Raw genomic sequence first — 22,542 nt, 5'->3', positions numbered from 1 at the left:
GGCAAGCTTGGAAAAAAAACGTACAAAATGTCAACAGGACCAGGGATTCCCAGCCAGTCTCCCATGCCGGTACTGGCCCGGCCTCAAGCTGCTTAGTGGCTGCGATCTGACGAGGGCAGGCATATTCAGCTTAGAATGGCCGTTGACAGAAGCGTGCCATCTCTGACGTTTTTTTCAAGAAGGATAAACTCGGAAGGGCAAGCTTGGAAAAAAAACGTACAAAATGTCAACAGGACCAGGGATTCCCAGCCAGTCTCCCATGCCGGTACTGGCCCGGCCTCCGGCTGCTTAGCGGCTGCGATCTGATGAGGGCATGCATATTCAGCTTAGAAGGGCCATTGACGGAAGTGTGCCATCTCTGACGTTCTTTTCAAGAAGGATAAACTCGGAAGGGCAAGCTTGGAAATAAAACGTACAAAATGTCAACAGGACCAGGGATTCCCAGCCAGTCTCCCATGCTGGTACTGGCCCGGCCTCAAGCTGCTGCGATCTGACGAGGGCATGCATATTCAGCTTAGAATGGCCGTTGACGGAAGCGTGCCATCTCTGACGTTCTTTTCAAGAAGGATAAACTCGGAAGGGCAAGCTTGGAAAAAAAACGTACAAAATGTCAACAGGACCAGGGATTCCCAGCCAGTCTCCCATGCCGGCACTGGCCCGGCCTCAAGCTGCTTAGCAGCTGCGATCTGACGAGGGCATGCATATTCAGCTTAGAATGGCCGTTGACGGAAGTGTGCCATCTCTGACGTTTTTTTCAAGAAGGATAAACTCGGAAGGGCAAGCTTGGAAAAAAAACGTACAAAATGTCAACAGGACCAGGGATTCCCAGCCAGTCTCCCATGCCGGTACTGGCCCAGCCTCAAGCTGCTTAGCGGCTGCGATCTGACGAGGGCATGCATATTCAGCTTAGAATGGCCGTTGACGGAAGCGTGCCATCTCTGACATTTTTTTCAAGAAGGATAAACTCGGAAGGGCAAGCTTGGAAATAAAACGTACAAAATGTCAACAGGACCAGGGATTCCCAGCCAGTCTCCCATGCCGGTACTGGCCCGGCCTCAAGCTGCTGCGATCTGACGAGGGCATGCATATTCAGCTTAGAATGGCCGTTGACGGAAGCGTGCCATCTCTGACGTTCTTTTCAAGAAGGATAAACTCGGAAGGGCAAGCTTGGAAAAAAAACATTCAAAATGTCAACAGGACCAGGGATTCCCAGCCAGTCTCCCATGCCGGTACTGGCCCGGCCTCAAGCTGCTTAGCGGCTGCGATCTGACGAGGGCATGCATATTCAGCTTAGAATGGCCGTTGACAGAAGCGTGCCATCTCTGATGTTCTTTTCAAGAAGGATAAACTCGGAAGGGCAAGCTTGGAAATAAAACGTACAAAATGTCAACAGGACCAGGGATTCCCAGCCAGTCTCCCATGCCGGTACTGGCCCGGCCTCAAGCTGCTTAGCGGCTGCGATCTGACGAGGGCATGCATATTCAGCTTAGAATGGCCGTTGACGGAAGCATGCCATCTCTGACGTTTTTTTCAAGAAGAATAAACTCGGAAGGGCAAGCTTGGAAAAAAACGTACAAAATGTCAACAGGACCAGGGATTCCCAGCCAGTCTCCCATGCCAGTACTGGCCCGGCCTCAAGCTGCTTAGCGGCTGCGATCTGACGAGGGCAGGCATATTCAGCTTAGAATGGCCGTTGACGGAAGCGTGCCATCTCTGACGTTTTTTTCAAGAAGGATAAACTCGGAAGGGCAAGCTTGGAAAAAAAACGTACAAAATGTCAACAGGACCAGGGATTCCCAGCCAGTCTTCCATGCCGGTACTGGCCTGGCCTCAGGCTGCTTAGCAGCTGCGATCTGACGAGGGCATGCATATTTAGCTTAGAATGGCCATTGACGGAAGTGTGCAATCTCTGACGTTCTTTTCAAGAAGGATAAACTCGGAAGGGCAAGCTTGGAAATAAAACGTACAAAATGTCAACAGGACCAGGGATTCCCAGCCAGTCTCCCATGCCGGTACTGGCCCGGCCTCAAGCTGCTGCGATCTGACAAGGGCATGCATATTCAGCTTAGAATGGCCATTGACGGAAGTGTGCCATCTCTGACGTTCTTTTCAAGAAGGATAAACTCGGAAGGGCAAGCTTGGAAAAAAAACGTACAAAATGTCAACACGACCAGGGATTCCCAGCCAGTCTCCCATGCCAGTACTGGCCCAGCCTCAAGCTGCTTAGCGGCTGCAATCTGACAAGGGCATGCATATTCAGCTTAGAATGGCCATTGACGGAAGTGTGCCATCTCTGACGTTCTTTTCAAGAAGGATAAACTCGGAAGGGCAAGCTTGGAAATAAAACGTACAAAATGTCAACAGGACCAGGGATTCCCAGCCAGTCTCCCATGCCGGTACTGGCCCGGCCTCAAGCTGCTTAGCGGCTGCAATCTGACGAGGGCATGCATATTCAGCTTAGAATGGCCGTTGACAGAAGCGTGCCATCTCTGACGTTTTTTTCAAGAAGGATAAACTCGGAAGGGCAAGCTTGGAAATAAAACATACAAAATGTTAACAGGACCAGGGATTCCCAGCCAGTCTCCCATGCCGGGACTGGCCCGGCCTCAAGCTGCTTAGCAGCTGCAATCTGACAAGGGCATGCATATTCAGCTTAGAATGGCCGTTGACAGAAGCGTGCCATCTCTGACGTTCTTTTCAAGAAGGATAAACTCGGAAGGGCAAGCTTGGAAATAAAACGTACAAAATGTCAACAGGACCAGGGATTCCCAGCCAGTCTCCCATGCCGGTACTGGCCCGGCCTCAAGCTGCTGCGATGTGACGAGGGCATGCATATTCAGCTTAGAATGGCCGTTGACGGAAGCGTGCCATCTCTGACGTTCTTTTCAAGAAGGATAAACTCGGAAGGGCAAGCTTGGAAAAAAAACATACAAAATGTCAACAGGACCAGGGATTCCCAGCCAGTCTCCCATGCCGGTACTGGCCCGGCCTCAAGCTGCTTAGCGGCTGCGATCTAACGAGGGCATGCATATTCAGCTTAGAATGGCCGTTGACGGAAGCGTGCCATCTCTGATGTTCTTTTCAAGAAGGATAAACTCGGAAGGGCAAGCTTGGAAATAAAACGTACAAAATGTCAACAGGACCAGGGATTCCCAGCCAGTCTCCCATGCTGGTACTGGCCCGGCCTCAAGCTGCTTAGCGGCTGCGATCTGACGAGGGCATGCATATTCAGCTTAGAATGTCCGTTGACGGAAGCGTGCCATCTCTGACGTTCTTTTCAAGAAGGATAAACTCGGAAGGGCAAGCTTGGAAAAAAAATGTACAAAATGTCAACAGGACCAGGGATTCCCAGCCAGTCTCCTATGCCGGTACTGGCCCGGCCTCAAGCTGCTTTGCGGCTGCGATGTGACGAGGGAATGCATATTCAGCTTAGAATGGCCGTTGACGGACGCGTGCCATCTCTGACGTTCTTTTCAAGAAGGATAAACTCGGAAGGGCAAGCTTGGAAATAAAACGTACAAAATGTCAACAGGACCAGGGATTCCCAGCCAGTCTCCCATGCCGGTACTGGCCCGGCCTCAAGCTGCTTAGTGGCTGCGATCTGACGAGGGCAGGCATATTCAGCTTAGAATGGCCGTTGACAGAAGCGTGCCATCTCTGACGTTTTTTTCAAGAAGGATAAACTCGGAAGGGCAAGCTTGGAAAAAAAACGTACAAAATGTCAACAGGACCAGGGATTCCCAGCCAGTCTCCCATGCCGGTACTGGCCCGGCCTCCGGCTGCTTAGCAGCTGCGATCTGATGAGGGCATGCATATTCAGCTTAGAAGGGCCATTGACGGAAGTGTGCCATCTCTGACGTTCTTTTCAAGAAGGATAAACTCGGAAGGGCAAGCTTGGAAATAAAACGTACAAAATGTCAACAGGACCAGGGATTCCCAGCCAGTCTCCCATGCCGGTACTGGCCCGGCCTCAAGCTGCTTAGCAGCTGCGATCTGACGAGGGAATGCATATTCAGCTTAGAATGGCCGTTGACGGAAGTGTGCCATCTCTGACGTTTTTTTCAAGAAGGATAAACTCGGAAGGGCAAGCTTGGAAATAAAACGTACAAAATGTTAACAGGACCAGGGATTCCCAGCCAGTCTCCCATGCCGGTACTGGCCCGGCCTCAGGCTGCTTAGCAGCTGCGATCTGACGAGGGCATGCATATTTAGCTTAGAATGGCCATTGACGGAAGTGTGCAATCTCTGACGTTCTTTTCAAGAAGGATAAACTCGGAAGGGCAAGCTTGGAAATAAAACGTACAAAATGTCAACAGGACCAGGGATTCCGAGCCAGTCTCCCATGCCGGTACTGGCCCGGCCTCAAGCTGCTGCGATCTGACAAGGGCATGCATATTCAGCTTAGAATGGCCATTGACGGAAGTGTGCCATCTCTGACGTTCTTTTCAAGAAGGATAAACTCGGAAGGGCAAGCTTGGAAAAAAAACGTACAAAATGTCAACACGACCAGGGATTCCCAGCCAGTCTCCCATGCCAGTACTGGCCCAGCCTCAAGCTGCTTAGCGGCTGCGATCTGACAAGGGCATGCATATTCAGCTTAGAATGGCCATTGACGGAAGTGTGCCATCTCTGACGTTCTTTTCAAGAAGGATAAACTCGGAAGGGCAAGCTTGGAAATAAAACGTACAAAATGTCAACAGGACCAGGGATTCCCAGCCAGTCTCCCATGCCGGTACTGGCCCGGCCTCAAGCTGCTTAGCGGCTGCAATCTGACGAGGGCATGCATATTCAGCTTAGAATGGCCGTTGACAGAAGCGTGCCATCTCTGACGTTTTTTTCAAGAAGGATAAACTCGGAAGGGCAAGCTTGGAAATAAAACATACAAAATGTTAACAGGACCAGGGATTCCCAGCCAGTCTCCCATGCCGGTACTGGCCCGGCCTCAAGCTGCTTAGCAGCTGCAATCTGACAAGGGCATGCATATTCAGCTTAGAATGGCCGTTGACAGAAGCGTGCCATCTCTGACGTTCTTTTCAAGAAGGATAAACTCGGAAGGGCAAGCTTGGAAATAAAACGTACAAAATGTCAACAGGACCAGGGATTCCCAGCCAGTCTCCCATGCCGGTACTGGCCCGGCCTCAAGCTGCTGCGATGTGACGAGGGCATGCATATTCAGCTTAGAATGGCCGTTGACGGAAGCGTGCCATCTCTGACGTTCTTTTCAAGAAGGATAAACTCGGAAGGGCAAGCTTGGAAAAAAAATGTACAAAATATCAACAGGACCAGGGATTCCCAGCCAGTCTCCTATGCCGGTACTGGCCCGGCTTCAAGCTGCTTAGCGGCTGCGATGTGACGAGGGAATGCATATTCAGCTTAGAATGGCCGTTGACGGACGCGTGCCATCTCTGACGTTCTTTTCAAGAAGGATAAACTCGGAAGGGCAAGCTTGGAAAAAAAACGTACAAAATGTCAACAGGACCAGGGATTCCCAGCCAGTCTCCCATGCCGGTACTGGCCCGGCCTCAAGCTGCTTAGTGGCTGCGATCTGACGAGGGCAGGCATATTCAGCTTAGAATGGCCGTTGACAGAAGCGTGCCATCTCTGACGTTTTTTTCAAGAAGGATAAACTCGGAAGGGCAAGCTTGGAAAAAAAACGTACAAAATGTCAACAGGACCAGGGATTCCCAGCCAGTCTCCCATGCCGGTACTGGCCCGGCCTCCGGCTGCTTAGCGGCTGCGATCTGATGAGGGCATGCATATTCAGCTTAGAAGGGCCATTGACGGAAGTGTGCCATCTCTGACGTTCTTTTCAAGAAGGATAAACTCGGAAGGGCAAGCTTGGAAATAAAACGTACAAAATGTCAACAGGACCAGGGATTCCCAGCCAGTCTCCCATGCTGGTACTGGCCCGGCCTCAAGCTGCTGCGATCTGACGAGGGCATGCATATTCAGCTTAGAATGGCCGTTGACGGAAGCGTGCCATCTCTGACGTTCTTTTCAAGAAGGATAAACTCGGAAGGGCAAGCTTGGAAAAAAAACGTACAAAATGTCAACAGGACCAGGGATTCCCAGCCAGTCTCCCATGCCGGCACTGGCCCGGCCTCAAGCTGCTTAGCAGCTGCGATCTGACGAGGGCATGCATATTCAGCTTAGAATGGCCGTTGACGGAAGCGTGCCATCTCTGACGTTTTTTTCAAGAAGGATAAACTCGGAAGGGCAAGCTTGGAAAAAAAACGTACAAAATGTCAACAGGACCAGGGATTCCCAGCCAGTCTCCCATGCCGGTACTGGCCCAGCCTCAAGCTGCTTAGCGGCTGCGATCTGACGAGGGCATGCATATTCAGCTTAGAATGGCCGTTGACGGAAGCGTGCCATCTCTGACGTTTTTTTCAAGAAGGATAAACTCGGAAGGGCAAGCTTGGAAATAAAACGTACAAAATGTCAACAGGACCAGGGATTCCCAGCCAGTCTCCCATGCCGGTACTGGCCCGGCCTCAAGCTGCTGCGATCTGACGAGGGCATGCATATTCAGCTTAGAATGGCCGTTGACGGAAGCGTGCCATCTCTGACGTTCTTTTCAAGAAGGATAAACTCGGAAGGGCAAGCTTGGAAAAAAAACATTCAAAATGTCAACAGGACCAGGGATTCCCAGCCAGTCTCCCATGCCGGTACTGGCCCGGCCTCAAGCTGCTTAGCGGCTGCGATCTGACGAGGGCATGCATATTCAGCTTAGAATGGCCGTTGACAGAAGCGTGCCATCTCTGACGTTCTTTTCAAGAAGGATAAACTCGGAAGGGCAAGCTTGGAAATAAAACGTACAAAATGTCAACAGGACCAGGGATTCCCAGCCAGTCTCCCATGCCGGTACTGGCCCGGCCTCAAGCTGCTTAGCGGCTGCGATCTGACGAGGGCATGCATATTCAGCTTAGAATGGCCGTTGACGGAAGCGTACCATCTCTGACGTTTTTTTCAAGAAGAATAAACTCGGAAGGGCAAGCTTGGAAAAAAACGTACAAAATGTCAACAGGAACAGGGATTCCCAGCCAGTCTCCCATGCCAGTACTGGCCCGGCCTCAAGCTGCTTAGCGGCTGCGATCTGACGAGGGCAGGCATATTCAGCTTAGAATGGCCGTTGACGGAAGCGTGCCATCTCTGACGTTTTTTTCAAGAAGGATAAACTCGGAAGGGCAAGCTTGGAAAAAAAACGTACAAAATGTCAACAGGACCAGGGATTCCCAGCCAGTCTTCCATGCCGGTACTGGCCCGGCCTCAGGCTGCTTAGCAGCTGCGATCTGACGAGGGCATGCATATTTAGCTTAGAATGGCCATTGACGGAAGTGTGCAATCTCTGACGTTCTTTTCAAGAAGGATAAACTCGGAAGGGCAAGCTTGGAAATAAAACGTACAAAATGTCAACAGGACCAGGGATTCCCAGCCAGTCTCCCATGCCGGTACTGGCCCGGCCTCAAGCTGCTGCGATCTGACAAGGGCATGCATATTGAGCTTAGAATGGCCATTGACGGAAGTGTGCCATCTCTGACGTTCTTTTCAAGAAGGATAAACTCGGAAGGGCAAGCTTGGAAAAAAAACGTACAAAATGTCAACACGACCAGGGATTCCCAGCCAGTCTCCCATGCCAGTACTGGCCCAGCCTCAAGCTGCTTAGCGGCTGCAATCTGACAAGGGCATGCATATTCAGCTTAGAATGGCCATTGACGGAAGTGTGCCATCTCTGACGTTCTTTTCAAGAAGGATAAACTCGGAAGGGCAAGCTTGGAAATAAAACGTACAAAATGTCAACAGGACCAGGGATTCCCAGCCAGTCTCCCATGCCGGTACTGGCCCAGCCTCAAGCTGCTTAGCGGCTGCGATCTGACGAGGGCATGCATATTCAGCTTAGAATGGCCGTTGACGGAAGCGTGCCATCTCTGACGTTTTTTTCAAGAAGGATAAACTCGGAAGGGCAAGCTTGGAAAAAAAACGTACAAAATGTCAACAGGACCAGGGATTCCCAGCCAGTCTCCCATGCCGGTACTGGCCCGGCCTCAAGCTGCTTAGCGGCTGCGATCTGACGAGGGCATGCATATTCAGCTTAGAATGGCCGTTGACGGAAGCGTGCCATCTCTGACGTTCTTTTCAAGAAGGATAAACTCGGAAGGGCAAGCTTGGAAATAAAACGTACAAAATGTCAACAGGACCAGGGATTCCCAGCTAGTCTCCCATGCTGGTACTGGCCCGGCCTCAAGCTGCTTAGCGGCTGCGATCTGACGAGGGCATGCATATTCATCTTAGAATGGCCGTTGACGGAAGCGTGCCATCTCTGACGTTCTTTTCAAGAAGGATAAACTCGGAAGGGCAAGCTTGGAAAAAAAATGTACAAAATGTCAACAGGACCAGGGATTCCCAGCCAGTCTCCTATGCCGGTACTGGCCCGGCTTCAAGCTGCTTAGCGGCTGCGATGTGACGAGGGAATGCATATTCAGCTTAGAATGGCCGTTGACGGACGCGTGCCATCTCTGACGTTCTTTTCAAGAAGGATAAACTCGGAAGGGCAAGCTTGGAAAAAAAACGTACAAAATGTCAACAGGACCAGGGATTCCCAGCCAGTCTCCCATGCCGGTACTGGCCCGGCCTTAAGCTGCTTAGTGGCTGCGATCTGACGAGGGAAGGCATATTCAGCTTAGAATGGCCGTTGACAGAAGCGTGCCATCTCTGACGTTTTTTTCAAGAAGGATAAACTCGGAAGGGCAAGCTTGGAAAAAAAACGTACAAAATGTCAACAGGACCAGGGATTCCCAGCCAGTCTCCCATGCCGGTACTGGCCCGGCCTCCGGCTGCTTAGCAGCTGCGATCTGATGAGGGCATGCATATTCAGCTTAGAAGGGCCATTGACGGAAGTGTGCCATCTCTGACGTTCTTTTCAAGAAGGATAAACTCGGAAGGGCAAGCTTGGAAATAAAACGTACAAAATGTCAACAGGACCAGGGATTCCCAGCCAGTCTCCCATGCTGGTACTGGCCCGGCCTCAAGCTGCTGCGATCTGACGAGGGCATGCATATTCAGCTTAGAATGGCCGTTGACGGAAGCGTGCCATCTCTGACGTTCTTTTCAAGAAGGATAAACTCGGAAGGGCAAGCTTGGAAAAAAAACGTACAAAATGTCAACAGGACCAGGGATTCCCAGCCAGTCTCCCATGCCGGCACTGGCCCGGCCTCAAGCTGCTTAGCAGCTGCGATCTGACGAGGGCATGCATATTCAGCTTAGAATGGCCGTTGACGGAAGCGTGCCATCTCTGACGTTTTTTTCAAGAAGGATAAACTCGGAAGGGCAAGCTTGGAAAAAAAACGTACAAAATGTCAACAGGACCAGGGATTCCCAGCCAGTCTCCCATGCCGGTACTGGCCCAGCCTCAAGCTGCTTAGCGGCTGCGATCTGACGAGGGCATGCATATTCAGCTTAGAATGGCCGTTGACGGAAGCGTGCCATCTCTGACGTTTTTTTCAAGAAGGATAAACTCGGAAGGGCAAGCTTGGAAATAAAACGTACAAAATGTCAACAGGACCAGGGATTCCCAGCCAGTCTCCCATGCCGGTACTGGCCCGGCCTCAAGCTGCTGCGATCTGACAAGGGAATGCATATTCAGCTTAGAATGGCCATTGACGGAAGTGTGCCATCTCTGACGTTCTTTTCAAGAAGGATAAACTCGGAAGGGCAAGCTTGGAAAAAAAACGTACAAAATGTCAACACGACCAGGGATTCCCAGCCAGTCTCCCATGCCAGTACTGGCCCAGCCTCAAGCTGCTTAGCGGCTGCGATCTGACAAGGGCATGCATATTCAGCTTAGAATGGCCATTGACGGAAGTGTGCCATCTCTGACGTTCTTTTCAAGAAGGATAAACTCGGAAGGGCAAGCTTGGAAAAAAAAACGTACAAAATGTCAACAGGACCAGGGATTCCCAGCCAGTCTCCCATGCCGGTACTGGCCCGGCCTCAAGCTGCTTAGCAGCTGCGATCTGACGAGGGCATGCATATTCAGCTTAGAATGGCCGTTGACGGAAGCGTGCCATCTCTGACGTTTTTTTCAAGAAGGATAAACTCGGAAGGGCAAGCTTGGAAAAAAAACGTACAAAATGTCAACAGGACCAGGGATTCCCAGCCAGTCTCCCAAGCCGGTACTGGCCCGGCCTCAAGCTGCTTAGCGGCTGCGATCTGACGAGGGCATGCATATTCAGCTTAGAATGGCCGTTGACGGAAGCGTGCCATCTCTGACGTTCTTTTCAAGAAGGATAAACTCGGAAGGGCAAGCTTGGAAATAAAACGTACAAAATGTCAACAGGACCAGGGATTCCCAGCCAGTCTCCCATGCTGGTACTGGCCCGGCCTCAAGCTGCTTAGCGGCTGCGATCTGACGAGGGCATGCATATTCATCTTAGAATGGCCGTTGACGGAAGCGTGCCATCTCTGACGTTCTTTTCAAGAAGGATAAACTCGGAAGGGCAAGCTTGGAAAAAAAATGTACAAAATGTCAACAGGACCAGGGATTCCCAGCCAGTCTCCTATGCCGGTACTGGCCCGGCTTCAAGCTGCTTAGCGGCTGCGATGTGACGAGGGAATGCATATTCAGCTTAGAATGGCCGTTGACGGACGCGTGCCATCTCTGACGTTCTTTTCAAGAAGGATAAACTCGGAAGGGCAAGCTTGGAAAAAAAACGTACAAAATGTCAACAGGACCAGGGATTCCCAGCCAGTCTCCCATGCCGGTACTGGCCCGGCCTCAAGCTGCTTAGTGGCTGCGATCTGACGAGGGCAGGCATATTCAGCTTAGAATGGCCGTTGACAGAAGCGTGCCATCTCTGACGTTTTTTTCAAGAAGGATAAACTCGGAAGGGCAAGCTTGGAAAAAAAACGTACAAAATGTCAACAGGACCAGGGATTCCCAGCCAGTCTCCCATGCCGGTACTGGCCCGGCCTCCGGCTGCTTAGCGGCTGCGATCTGATGAGGGCATGCACATTCAGCTTAGAAGGGCCATTGACGGAAGTGTGCCATCTCTGACGTTCTTTTCAAGAAGGATAAACTCGGAAGGGCAAGCTTGGAAATAAAACGTACAAAATGTCAACAGGACCAGGGATTCCCAGCCAGTCTCCCATGCTGGTACTGGCCCGGCCTCAAGCTGCTGCGATCTGACGAGGGCATGCATATTCAGCTTAGAATGGCCGTTGACGGAAGCGTGCCATCTCTGACGTTCTTTTCAAGAAGGATAAACTCGGAAGGGCAAGCTTGGAAAAAAAACGTACAAAATGTCAACAGGACCAGGGATTCCCAGCCAGTCTCCCATGCCGGCACTGGCCCGGCCTCAAGCTGCTTAGCAGCTGCGATCTGACGAGGGCATGCATATTCAGCTTAGAATGGCCGTTGACGGAAGCGTGCCATCTCTGACGTTTTTTTCAAGATGGATAAACTCGGAAGGGCAAGCTTGGAAAAAAAACGTACAAAATGTCAACAGGACCAGGGATTCCCAGCCAGTCTCCCATGCCGGTACTGGCCCAGCCTCAAGCTGCTTAGCGGCTGCGATCTGACGAGGGCATGCATATTCAGCTTAGAATGGCCGTTGACGGAAGCGTGCCATCTCTGACGTTTTTTTCAAGAAGGATAAACTCGGAAGGGCAAGCTTGGAAATAAAACGTACAAAATGTCAACAGGACCAGGGATTCCCAGCCAGTCTCCCATGCCGGTACTGGCCCGGCCTCAAGCTGCTGCGATCTGACGAGGGCATGCATATTCAGCTTAGAATGGCCGTTGACGGAAGCGTGCCATCTCTGACGTTCTTTTCAAGAAGGATAAACTCGGAAGGGCAAGCTTGGAAAAAAAACATTCAAAATGTCAACAGGACCAGGGATTCCCAGCCAGTCTCCCATGCCGGTACTGGCCCGGCCTCAAGCTGCTTAGCGGCTGCGATCTGACGAGGGCATGCATATTCAGCTTAGAATGGCCGTTGACAGAAGCGTGCCATCTCTGACGTTCTTTTCAAGAAGGATAAACTCGGAAGGGCAAGCTTGGAAATAAAACGTACAAAATGTCAACAGGACCAGGGATTCCCAGCCAGTCTCCCATGCCGGTACTGGCCCGGCCTCAAGCTGCTTAGCGGCTGCGATCTGACGAGGGCATGCATATTCAGCTTAGAATGGCCGTTGACGGAAGCGTGCCATCTCTGACGTTTTTTTCAAGAAAAATAAAGTCGGAAGGGCAAGCTTGGAAAAAAACGTACAAAATGTCAACAGGACCAGGGATTCCCAGCCAGTCTCCCATGCCAGTACTGGCCCGGCCTCAAGCTGCTTAGCGGCTGCGATCTGACGAGGGCAGGCATATTCAGCTTAGAATGGCCGTTGACGGAAGCGTGCCATCTCTGACGTTTTTTTCAAGAAGGATAAACTCGGAAGGGCAAGCTTGGAAAAAAAACGTACAAAATGTCAACAGGACCAGGGATTCCCAGCCAGTCTTCCATGCCGGTACTGGCCCGGCCTCAGGCTGCTTAGCAGCTGCGATCTGACGAGGGCATGCATATTTAGCTTAGAATGGCCATTGACGGAAGTGTGCAATCTCTGACGTTCTTTTCAAGAAGGATAGACTCGGAAGGGCAAGCTTGGAAATAAAACGTACAAAATGTCAACAGGACCAGGGATTCCCAGCCAGTCTCCCATGCCGGTACTGGCCCGGCCTCAAGCTGCTGCGATCTGACAAGGGCATGCATATTGAGCTTAGAATGGCCATTGACGGAAGTGTGCCATCTCTGACGTTCTTTTCAAGAAGGATAAACTCGGAAGGGCAAGCTTGGAAAAAAAACGTACAAAATGTCAACACGACCAGGGATTCCCAGCCAGTCTCCCATGTCAGTACTGGCCCAGCCTCAAGCTGCTTAGCGGCTGCAATCTGACAAGGGCATGCATATTCAGCTTAGAATGGCCATTGACGCAAGTGTGCCATCTCTGACGTTCTTTTCAAGAAGGATAAACTCGGAAGGGCAAGCTTGGAAATAAAACGTACAAAATGTCAACAGGACCAGGGATTCCCAGCCAGTCTCCCATGCTGGTACTGGCCCGGCCTCAAGCTGCTTAGCGGCTGCGATCTGACGAGGGCATGCATATTCATCTTAGAATGGCCGTTGACGGAAGCGTGCCATCTCTGACGTTCTTTTCAAGAAGGATAAACTCGGAAGGGCAAGCTTGGAAAAAAAATGTACAAAATGTCAACAGGACCAGGGATTCCCAGCCAGTCTCCTATGCCGGTACTGGCCCGGCTTCAAGCTGCTTAGCGGCTGCGATGTGACGAGGGAATGCATATTCAGCTTAGAATGGCCGTTGACGGACGCGTGCCATCTCTGACGTTCTTTTCAAGAAGGATAAACTCGGAAGGGCAAGCTTGGAAAAAAAACGTACAAAATGTCAACAGGACCAGGGATTCCCAGCCAGTCTCCCATGCCGGTACTGGCCCGGCCTTAAGCTGCTTAGTGGCTGCGATCTGACGAGGGAAGGCATATTCAGCTTAGAATGGCCGTTGACAGAAGCGTGCCATCTCTGACGTTTTTTTCAAGAAGGATAAACTCGGAAGGGCAAGCTTGGAAAAAAAACGTACAAAATGTCAACAGGACCAGGGATTCCCAGCCAGTCTCCCATGCCGGTACTGGCCCGGCCTCTGGCTGCTTAGCGGCTGCGATCTGATGAGGGCATGCATATTCAGCTTAGAAGGGGCATTGACGGAAGTGTGCCATCTCTGACGTTCTTTTCAAGAAGGATAAACTCGGAAGGGCAAGCTTGGAAATAAAACGTACAAAATGTCAACAGGACCAGGGATTCCCAGCCAGTCTCCCATGCTGGTACTGGCCCGGCCTCAAGCTGCTGCGATCTGACGAGGGCATGCATATTCAGCTTAGAATGGCCGTTGACGGAAGCGTGCCATCTCTGATGTTCTTTTCAAGAAGGATAAACTCGGAAGGGCAAGCTTGGAAAAAAAACGTACAAAATGTCAACAGGACCAGGGATTCCCAGCCAGTCTCCCATGCCGGCACTGGCCCGGCCTCAAGCTGCTTAGCAGCTGCGATCTGACGAGGGCATGCATATTCAGCTTAGAATGGCCGTTGACGGAAGCGTGCCATCTCTGACGTTTTTTTCAAGAAGGATAAACTCGGAAGGGCAAGCTTGGAAAAAAAACGTACAAAATGTCAACAGGACCAGGGATTCCCAGCCAGTCTCCCATGCCGTTACTGGCCCAGCCTCAAGCTGCTTAGCGGCTGCGATCTGACGAGGGCATGCATATTCAGCTTAGAATGGCCGTTGACGGAAGCGTGCCATCTCTGACGTTTTTTTCAAGAAGGATAAACTCGGAAGGGCAAGCTTGGAAATAAAACGTACAAAATGTCAACAGGACCAGGGATTCCCAGCCAGTCTCCCATGCCGGTACTGGCCCGGCCTCAAGCTGCTGCGATCTGACGAGGGCATGCATATTCAGCTTAGAATGGCCGTTGACGGAAGCGTGCCATCTCTGACGTTCTTTTCAAGAAGGATAAACTCGGAAGGGCAAGCTTGGAAAAAAAACATTCAAAATGTCAACAGGACCAGGGATTCCCAGCCAGTCTCCCATGCCGGTACTGGCCCGGCCTCAAGCTGCTTAGCGGCTGCGATCTGACGAGGGCATGCATATTCAGCTTAGAATGGCCGTTGACAGAAGCGTGCCATCTCTGACGTTCTTTTCAAGAAGGATAAACTCGGAAGGGCAAGCTTGGAAATAAAACGTACAAAATGTCAACAGGACCAGGGATTCCCAGCCAGTCTCCCATGCCGGTACTGGCCCGGCCTCAAGCTGCTTAGCGGCTGCGATCTGACGAGGGCATGCATATTCAGCTTAGAATGGCCGTTGACGGAAGCGTGCCATCTCTGACGTTTTTTTCAAGAAGAATAAACTCGGAAGGGCAAGCTTGGAAAAAAACGTACAAAATGTCAACAGGACCAGGGATTCCCAGCCAGTCTCCCATGCCAGTACTGGCCCGGCCTCAAGCTGCTTAGCGGCTGCGATCTGACGAGGGCAGGCATATTCAGCTTAGAATGGCCGTTGACGGAAGCGTGCCATCTCTGACGTTTTTTTCAAGAAGGATAAACTCGGAAGGGCAAGCTTGGAAAAAAAACGTACAAAATGTCAACAGGACCAGGGATTCCCAGCCAGTCTTCCATGCCGGTACTGGCCCGGCCTCAGGCTGCTTAGCAGCTGCGATCTGACGAGGGCATGCATATTTAGCTTAGAATGGCCATTGACGGAAGTGTGCAATCTCTGACGTTCTTTTCAAGAAGGATAAACTCGGAAGGGCAAGCTTGGAAATAAAACGTACAAAATGTCAACAGGACCAGGGATTCCCAGCCAGTCTCCCATGCCGGTACTGGCCCGGCCTCAAGCTGCTGCGATCTGACAAGGGCATGCATATTCAGCTTAGAATGGCCATTGACGGAAGTGTGCCATCTCTGACGTTCTTTTCAAGAAGGATAAACTCGGAAGGGCAAGCTTGGAAAAAAAACGTACAAAATGTCAACACGACCAGGGATTCCCAGCCAGTCTCCCATGCCAGTACTGGCCCAGCCTCAAGCTGCTTAGCGGCTGCAATCTGACAAGGGCATGCATATTCAGCTTAGAATGGCCATTGACGGAAGTGTGCCATCTCTGACGTTCTTTTCAAGAAGGATAAACTCGGAAGGGCAAGCTTGGAAATAAAACGTACAAAATGTCAACAGGACCAGGGATTCCCAGCCAGTCTCCCATGCCGGTACTGGCCCGGCCTCAAGCTGCTTAGCGGCTGCAATCTGACGAGGGCATGCATATTCAGCTTAGAATGGCCGTTGACAGAAGCGTGCCATCTCTGACGTTTTTTTCAAGAAGGATAAACTCGGAAGGGCAAGCTTGGAAATAAAACATACAAAATGTTAACAGGACCAGGGATTCCCAGCCAGTCTCCCATGCCGGTACTGGCCCGGCCTCAAGCTGCTTAGCAGCTGCAATCTGGCAAGGGAATGCATATTCAGCTTAGAATGGCCGTTGACAGGAGCGTGCCATCTCTGACGTTCTTTTCAAGAAGGATAAACTCGGAAGGGCAAGCTTGGAAATAAAACGTACAAAATGTCAACAGGACCAGGGATTCCCAGCCAGTCTCCCATGCCGGTACTGGCCCGGCCTCAAGCTGCTGCGATGTGACGAGGGCATGCATATTCAGCTTAGAATGGCCGTTGACGGAAGCGTGCCATCTCTGACGTTCTTTTCAAGAAGGATAAACTCGGAAGGGCAAGCTTGGAAAAAAAACATACAAAATGTCAACAGGACCAGGGATTCCCAGCCAGTCTCCCATGCCGGTACTGGCCCGGCCTCAAGCTGCTTAGCGGCTGCGATCTGACGAGGGCATGCATATTCAGCTTAGAATGGCCGTTGACGGAAGCGTGCCATCTCTGACGTTCTTTTCAAGAAGGATAAACTCGGAAGGGCAAGCTTGGAAATAAAACGTACAAAATGTCAACAGGACCAGGGATTCCCAGCCAGTCTCCCATGATGGTACTGGCCCGGCCTCAAGCTGCTTAGCGGCTGCGATCTGACGAGGGCATGCATATTCAGCTTAGAATGGCCGTTGACGGAAGCGTGCCATCTCTGACGTTCTTTTCAAGAAGGATAAACTCGGAAGGGCAAGCTTGGAAAAAAAATGTACAAAATGTCAACAGGACCAGGGATTCCCAGCCAGTCTCCTATGCCGGTACTGGCCTGGCCTCAAGCTGCTTAGCGGCTGCGATGTGACGAGGGAATGCATATTCAGCTTAGAATGGCCGTTGACGGAAGCGTGCCATCTCTGACATTCTTTTCAAGAAGGATAAACTCGGAAGGGCAAGCTTGGAAATAAAACGTACAAAATGTCAACAGGACCAGGGATTCCCAGCCAGTCTCCCATGCCGGTACTGGCCCGGCCTCAAGCTGCTTAGTGGCTGCGATCTGACGAGGGCAGGCATATTCAGCTTAGAATGGCCGTTGACAGAAGCGTGCCATCTCTGACGTTTTTTTCAAGAAGGATAAACTCGGAAGGGCAAGCTTGGAAAAAAAACGTACAAAATGTCAACAGGACCAGGGATTCCCAGCCAGTCTCCCATGCCGGTACTGGCCCGGCCTCCAGCTGCTTAGCGGCTGCGATCTGATGAGGGCATGCATATTCAGCTTAGAAGGGCCATTGACGGAAGTGTGCCATCTCTGACGTTCTTTTCAAGAAGGATAAACTCGGAAGGGCAAGCTTGGAAATAAAACGTACAAAATGTCAACAGGACCAGGGATTCCCAGCCAGTCTCCCATGCCGGTACTGGCCCGGCCTCAAGCTGCTTAGCAGCTGCGATCTGACAAGGGCATGCATATTCAGCTTAGAATGGCCGTTGACGGAAGTGTGCCATCTCTGACGTTTTTTTCAAGAAGGATAAACTCGGAAGGGCAAGCTTGGAAATAAAACGTACAAAATGTTAACAGGACCAGGGATTCCCAGCCAGTCTCCCATGCCTGTACTGGCCCGGCCTCAGGCTGCTTAGCAGCTGCGATCTGACGAGGGCATGCATATTTAGCTTAGAATGGCCATTGCCGGAAGTGTGCAATCTCTGACGTTCTTTTCAAGAAGGATAAACTCGGAAGGGCAAGCTTGGAAATAAAACGTACAAAATGTCAACAGGACCAGGGATTCCCAGCCAGTCTCCCATGCCGGTACTGGCCCGGCCTCAAGCTGCTGCGATCTGACAAGGGCATGCATATTCAGCTTAGAATGGCCATTGACGGAAGTGTGCCATCTCTGACGTTCTTTTCAAGAAGGATAAACTCGGAAGGGCAAGCTTGGAAAAAAAACGTACAAAATGTCAACACGACCAGGGATTCCCAGCCAGTCTCCCATGCCAGTACTGGCCCAGCCTCAAGCTGCTTAGCGGCTGCGATCTGACAAGGGCATGCATATTCAGCTTAGAATGGCCATTGACGGCAGTGTGCCATCTCTGACGTTCTTTTCAAGAAGGATAAACTCGGAAGGGCAAGCTTGGAAATAAAACGTACAAAATGTCAACAGGACCAGGGATTCCCAGCCAGTCTCCCATGCCGGTACTGGCCCGGCCTCAAGCTGCTTAGCGGCTGCAATCTGACGAGGGCATGCATATTCAGCTTAGAATGGCCGTTGACAGAAGCGTGCCATCTCTGACGTTTTTTTCAAGAAGGATAAACTCGGAAGGGCAAGCTTGGAAATAAAACGTACAAAATGTCAACAGGACCAGGGATTCCCAGCCAGTCTCCCATGCCGGTACTGGCCCGGCCTCAAGCTGCTGCGATGTGACGAGGGCATGCATATTCAGCTTAGAATGGCCGTTGACGGAAGCGTGCCATCTCTGACGTTCTTTTCAAGAAGGATAAACTCGGAAGGGCAAGCTTGGAAAAAAAACATACAAAATGTCAACAGGACCAGGGATTCCCAGCCAGTCTCCCATGCCGGTACTGGCCCGGCCTCAAGCTGCTTAGCGGCTGCGATCTGACGAGGGCATGCATATTCAGCTTAGAATGGCCGTTGACGGAAGCGTGCCATCTCTGACGTTCTTTTCAAGAAGGATAAACTCGGAAGGGCAAGCTTGGAAATAAAACGTACAAAATGTCAACAGGACCAGGGATTCCCAGCCAGTCTCCCATGCTGGTACTGGCCCGGCCTCAAGCTGCTTAGCGGCTGCGATCTGACGAGGGCATGCATATTCAGCTTAGAATGGCCGTTGACGGAAGCGTGTCATCTCTGACGTTCTTTTCAAGAAGGATAAACTCGGAAGGGCAAGCTTGGAAAAAAAATGTACAAAATGTCAACAGGACCAGGGATTCCCAGCCAGTCTCCTATGCCGGTACTGGCCCGGCCTCAAGCTGCTTAGCGGCTGCGATGTGATGAGGGAATGCATATTCAGCTTAGAATGGCCGTTGACGGACGCGTGCCATCTCTGACGTTCTTTTCAAGAAGGATAAACTCGGAAGGGCAAGCTTGGAAAAAAAACGTACAAAATGTCAACAGGACCAGGGATTCCCAGCCAGTCTCCCATGCCGGTACTGGCCCGGCCTCAAGCTGCTTAGTGGCTGCGATCTGACGAGGGCAGGCATATTCAGCTTAGAATGGCCGTTGACAGAAGCGTGCCATCTCTGACGTTTTTTTCAAGAAGGATAAACTCGGAAGGGCAAGCTTGGAAAAAAAACGTACAAAATGTCAACAGGACCAGGGATTCCCAGCCAGTCTCCCATGCCGGTACTGGCCCGGCCTCCGGCTGCTTAGCAGCTGCGATCTGATGAGGGCATGCATATTCAGCTTAGAAGGGCCATTGACGGAAGTGTGCCATCTCTGACGTTCTTTTCAAGAAGGATAAACTCGGAAGGGCAAGCTTGGAAATAAAACGTACAAAATGTCAACAGGACCAGGGATTCCCAGCCAGTCTCCCATGCCGGTACTGGCCCGGCCTCAAGCTGCTTAGCAGCTGCGATCTGACGAGGGCATGCATATTCAGCTTAGAATGGCCGTTGACGGAAGTGTGCCATCTCTGACGTTTTTTTCAAGAAGGATAAACTCGGAAGGGCAAGCTTGGAAATAAAACGTACAAAATGTTAACAGGACCAGGGATTCCCAGCCAGTCTCCCATGCCGGTACTGGCCCGGCCTCAGGCTGCTTAGCAGCTGCGATCTGACGAGGGCATGCATATTTAGCTTAGAATGGCCATTGACGGAAGTGTGCAATCTCTGACGTTCTTTTCAAGAAGGATAAACTCGGAAGGGCAAGCTTGGAAATAAAACGTACAAAATGGCAACAGGACCAGGGATTCCCAGCCAGTCTCCCATGCCGGTACTGGCCCGGCCTCAAGCTGCTGCGATCTGACAAGGGCATGCATATTCAGCTTAGAATGGCCATTGACGGAAGTGTGCCATCTCTGACGTTCTTTTCAAGAAGGATAAACTCGGAAGGGCAAGCTTGGAAAAAAAACGTACAAAATGTCAACACGACCAGGGATTCCCAGCCAGTCTCCCATGCCAGTACTGCCCCAGCCTCAAGCTGCTTAGCGGCTGCGATCTGACAAGGGCATGCATATTCAGCTTAGAATGGCCATTGATGGAAGTGTGCCATCTCTGACGTTCTTTTCAAGAAGGATAAACTCGGAAGGGCAAGCTTGGAAAAAAAACGTACAAAATGTCAACAGGACCAGGGATTCCCAGCCAGTCTCCCATGCCGGTACTGGCCCGGCCTCAAGCTGCTTAGCAGCTGCGATCTGACGAGGGCATGCATATTCAGCTTAGAATGGCCGTTGACGGAACCGTGCCATCTCTGACGTTTTTTTCAAGAAGGATAAACTCGGAAGGGCAAGCTTGGAAAAAAAACGTACAAAATGTCAACAGGACCAGGGATTCCCAGCCAGTCTCCCATGCCGGTACTGGCCCGGCCTCAAGCTGCTTAGCGGCTGCGATCTGACGAGGGCATGCATATTCAGCTTAGAATGGCCGTTGACGGAAGCGTGCCATCTCTGACGTTCTTTTCAAGAAGGATAAACTCGGAAGGGCAAGCTTGGAAAAAAAACGTACAAAATGTCAACAGGACCAGGGATTCCCAGCCAGTCTCCCATGCCGGCACTGGCCCGGCCTCAAGCTGCTTAGCAGCTGCGATCTGACGAGGGCATGCATATTCAGCTTAGAATGGCCGTTGACGGAAGCGTGCCATCTCTGACGTTTTTTTCAAGAAGGATAAACTCGGAAGGGCAAGCTTGGAAAAAAAACGTACAAAATGTCAACAGGACCAGGGATTCCCAGCCAGTCTCCCATGCCGGTACTGGCCCAGCCTCAAGCTGCTTAGCGGCTGCGATCTGACGAGAGCATGCATATTCAGCTTAGAATGGCCGTTGACAGAAGCGTGCCATCTCTGACGTTTTTTTCAAGAAGGATAAACTCGGAAGGGCAAGCTTGGAAATAAAACGTACAAAATGTCAACAGGACCAGGGATTCCCAGCCAGTCTCCCATGCCGGTACTGGCCCGGCCTCAAGCTGCTGCGATGTGACGAGGGCATGCATATTCAGCTTAGAATGGCCGTTGACGGAAGCGTGCCATCTCTGACGTTCTTTTCAAGAAGGATAAACTCGGAAGGGCAAGCTTGGAAAAAAAACATACAAAATGTCAACAGGACCAGGGATTCCCAGCCAGTCTCCCATGCCGGTACTGGCCCGGCCTCAAGCTGCTTAGCGGCTGCGATCTGACGAGGGCATGCATATTCAGCTTAGAATGGCCGTTGACGGAAGCGTGCCATCTCTGACGTTCTTTTCAAGAAGGATAAACTCGGAAGGGCAAGCTTGGAAATAAAACGTACAAAATGTCAACAGGACCAGGGATTCCCAGCCAGTCTCCCATGCTGGTACTGGCCCGGCCTCAAGCTGCTTAGCGGCTGCGATCTGACGAGGGCATGCATATTCAGCTTAGAATGGCCGTTGACGGAAGCGTGCCATCTCTGACGTTCTTTTCAAGAAGGATAAACTCGGAAGGGCAAGCTTGGAAAAAAAATGTACAAAATGTCAACAGGACCAGGGATTCCCAGCCAGTCTCCTATGCCGGTACTGGCCCGGCCTCAAGCTGCTTAGCGGCTGCGATGTGACGAGGGAATGCATATTCAGCTTAGAATGGCCGTTGACGGAAGTGTGGCATCTCTGACGTTCTTTTCAAGAAGGATAAACTCGGAAGGGCAAGCTTGGAAAAAAAACGTACAAAATGTCAACAGGACCAGGGATTCCCAGCCAGTCTCCCATGCCGGTACTGGCCCGGCCTCAAGCTGCTTAGTGGCTGCGATCTGACGAGGGCAGGCATATTCAGATTAGAATGGCCGTTGACAGAAGCGTGCCATCTCTGACGTTTTTTTCAAGAAGGATAAACTCGGAAGGGCAAGCTTGGAAAAAAAACGTACAAAATGTCAACAGGACCAGGGATTCCCAGCCAGTCTCCCATGCTGGTACTGGCCCGGCCTCCGGCTGCTTAGCAGCTGCGATCTGATGAGGGCATGCATATTCAGCTTAGAAGGGACATTGACGGAAGTGTGCCATCTCTGACGTTCTTTTCAAGAAGGATAAACTCGGAAGGGCAAGCTTGGAAATAAAACGTACAAAATGTCAACAGGACCAGGGATTCCCAGCCAGTCTCCCATGCCGGTACTGGCCCGGCCTCAAGCTGCTTAGCAGCTGCGATCTGACAAGGGCATGCATATTCAGCTTAGAATGGCCGTTGACGGAAGTGTGCCATCTCTGACGTTTTTTTCAAGAAGGATAAACTCGGAAGGGCAAGCTTGGAAATAAAACGTACAAAATGTTAACAGGACCAGGGATTCCCAGCCAGTCTCCCATGCCGGTACTGGCCCGGCCTCAGGCTGCTTAGCAGCTGCGATCTGACGAGGGCATGCATATTTAGCTTAGAATGGCCATTGACGGAAGTGTGCAATCTCTGACGTTCTTTTCAAGAA

The sequence above is a fragment of the Dendrobates tinctorius genome, unplaced genomic scaffold, assembly GCF_039654945.1.
Source record: "Dendrobates tinctorius isolate UK_male_01 unplaced genomic scaffold, ASM3965494v1 ptg000011l, whole genome shotgun sequence".
Lineage (NCBI taxonomy): Eukaryota > Metazoa > Chordata > Amphibia > Anura > Dendrobatidae > Dendrobates > Dendrobates tinctorius.
This window is presented reverse-complemented; position numbering follows the sequence as displayed.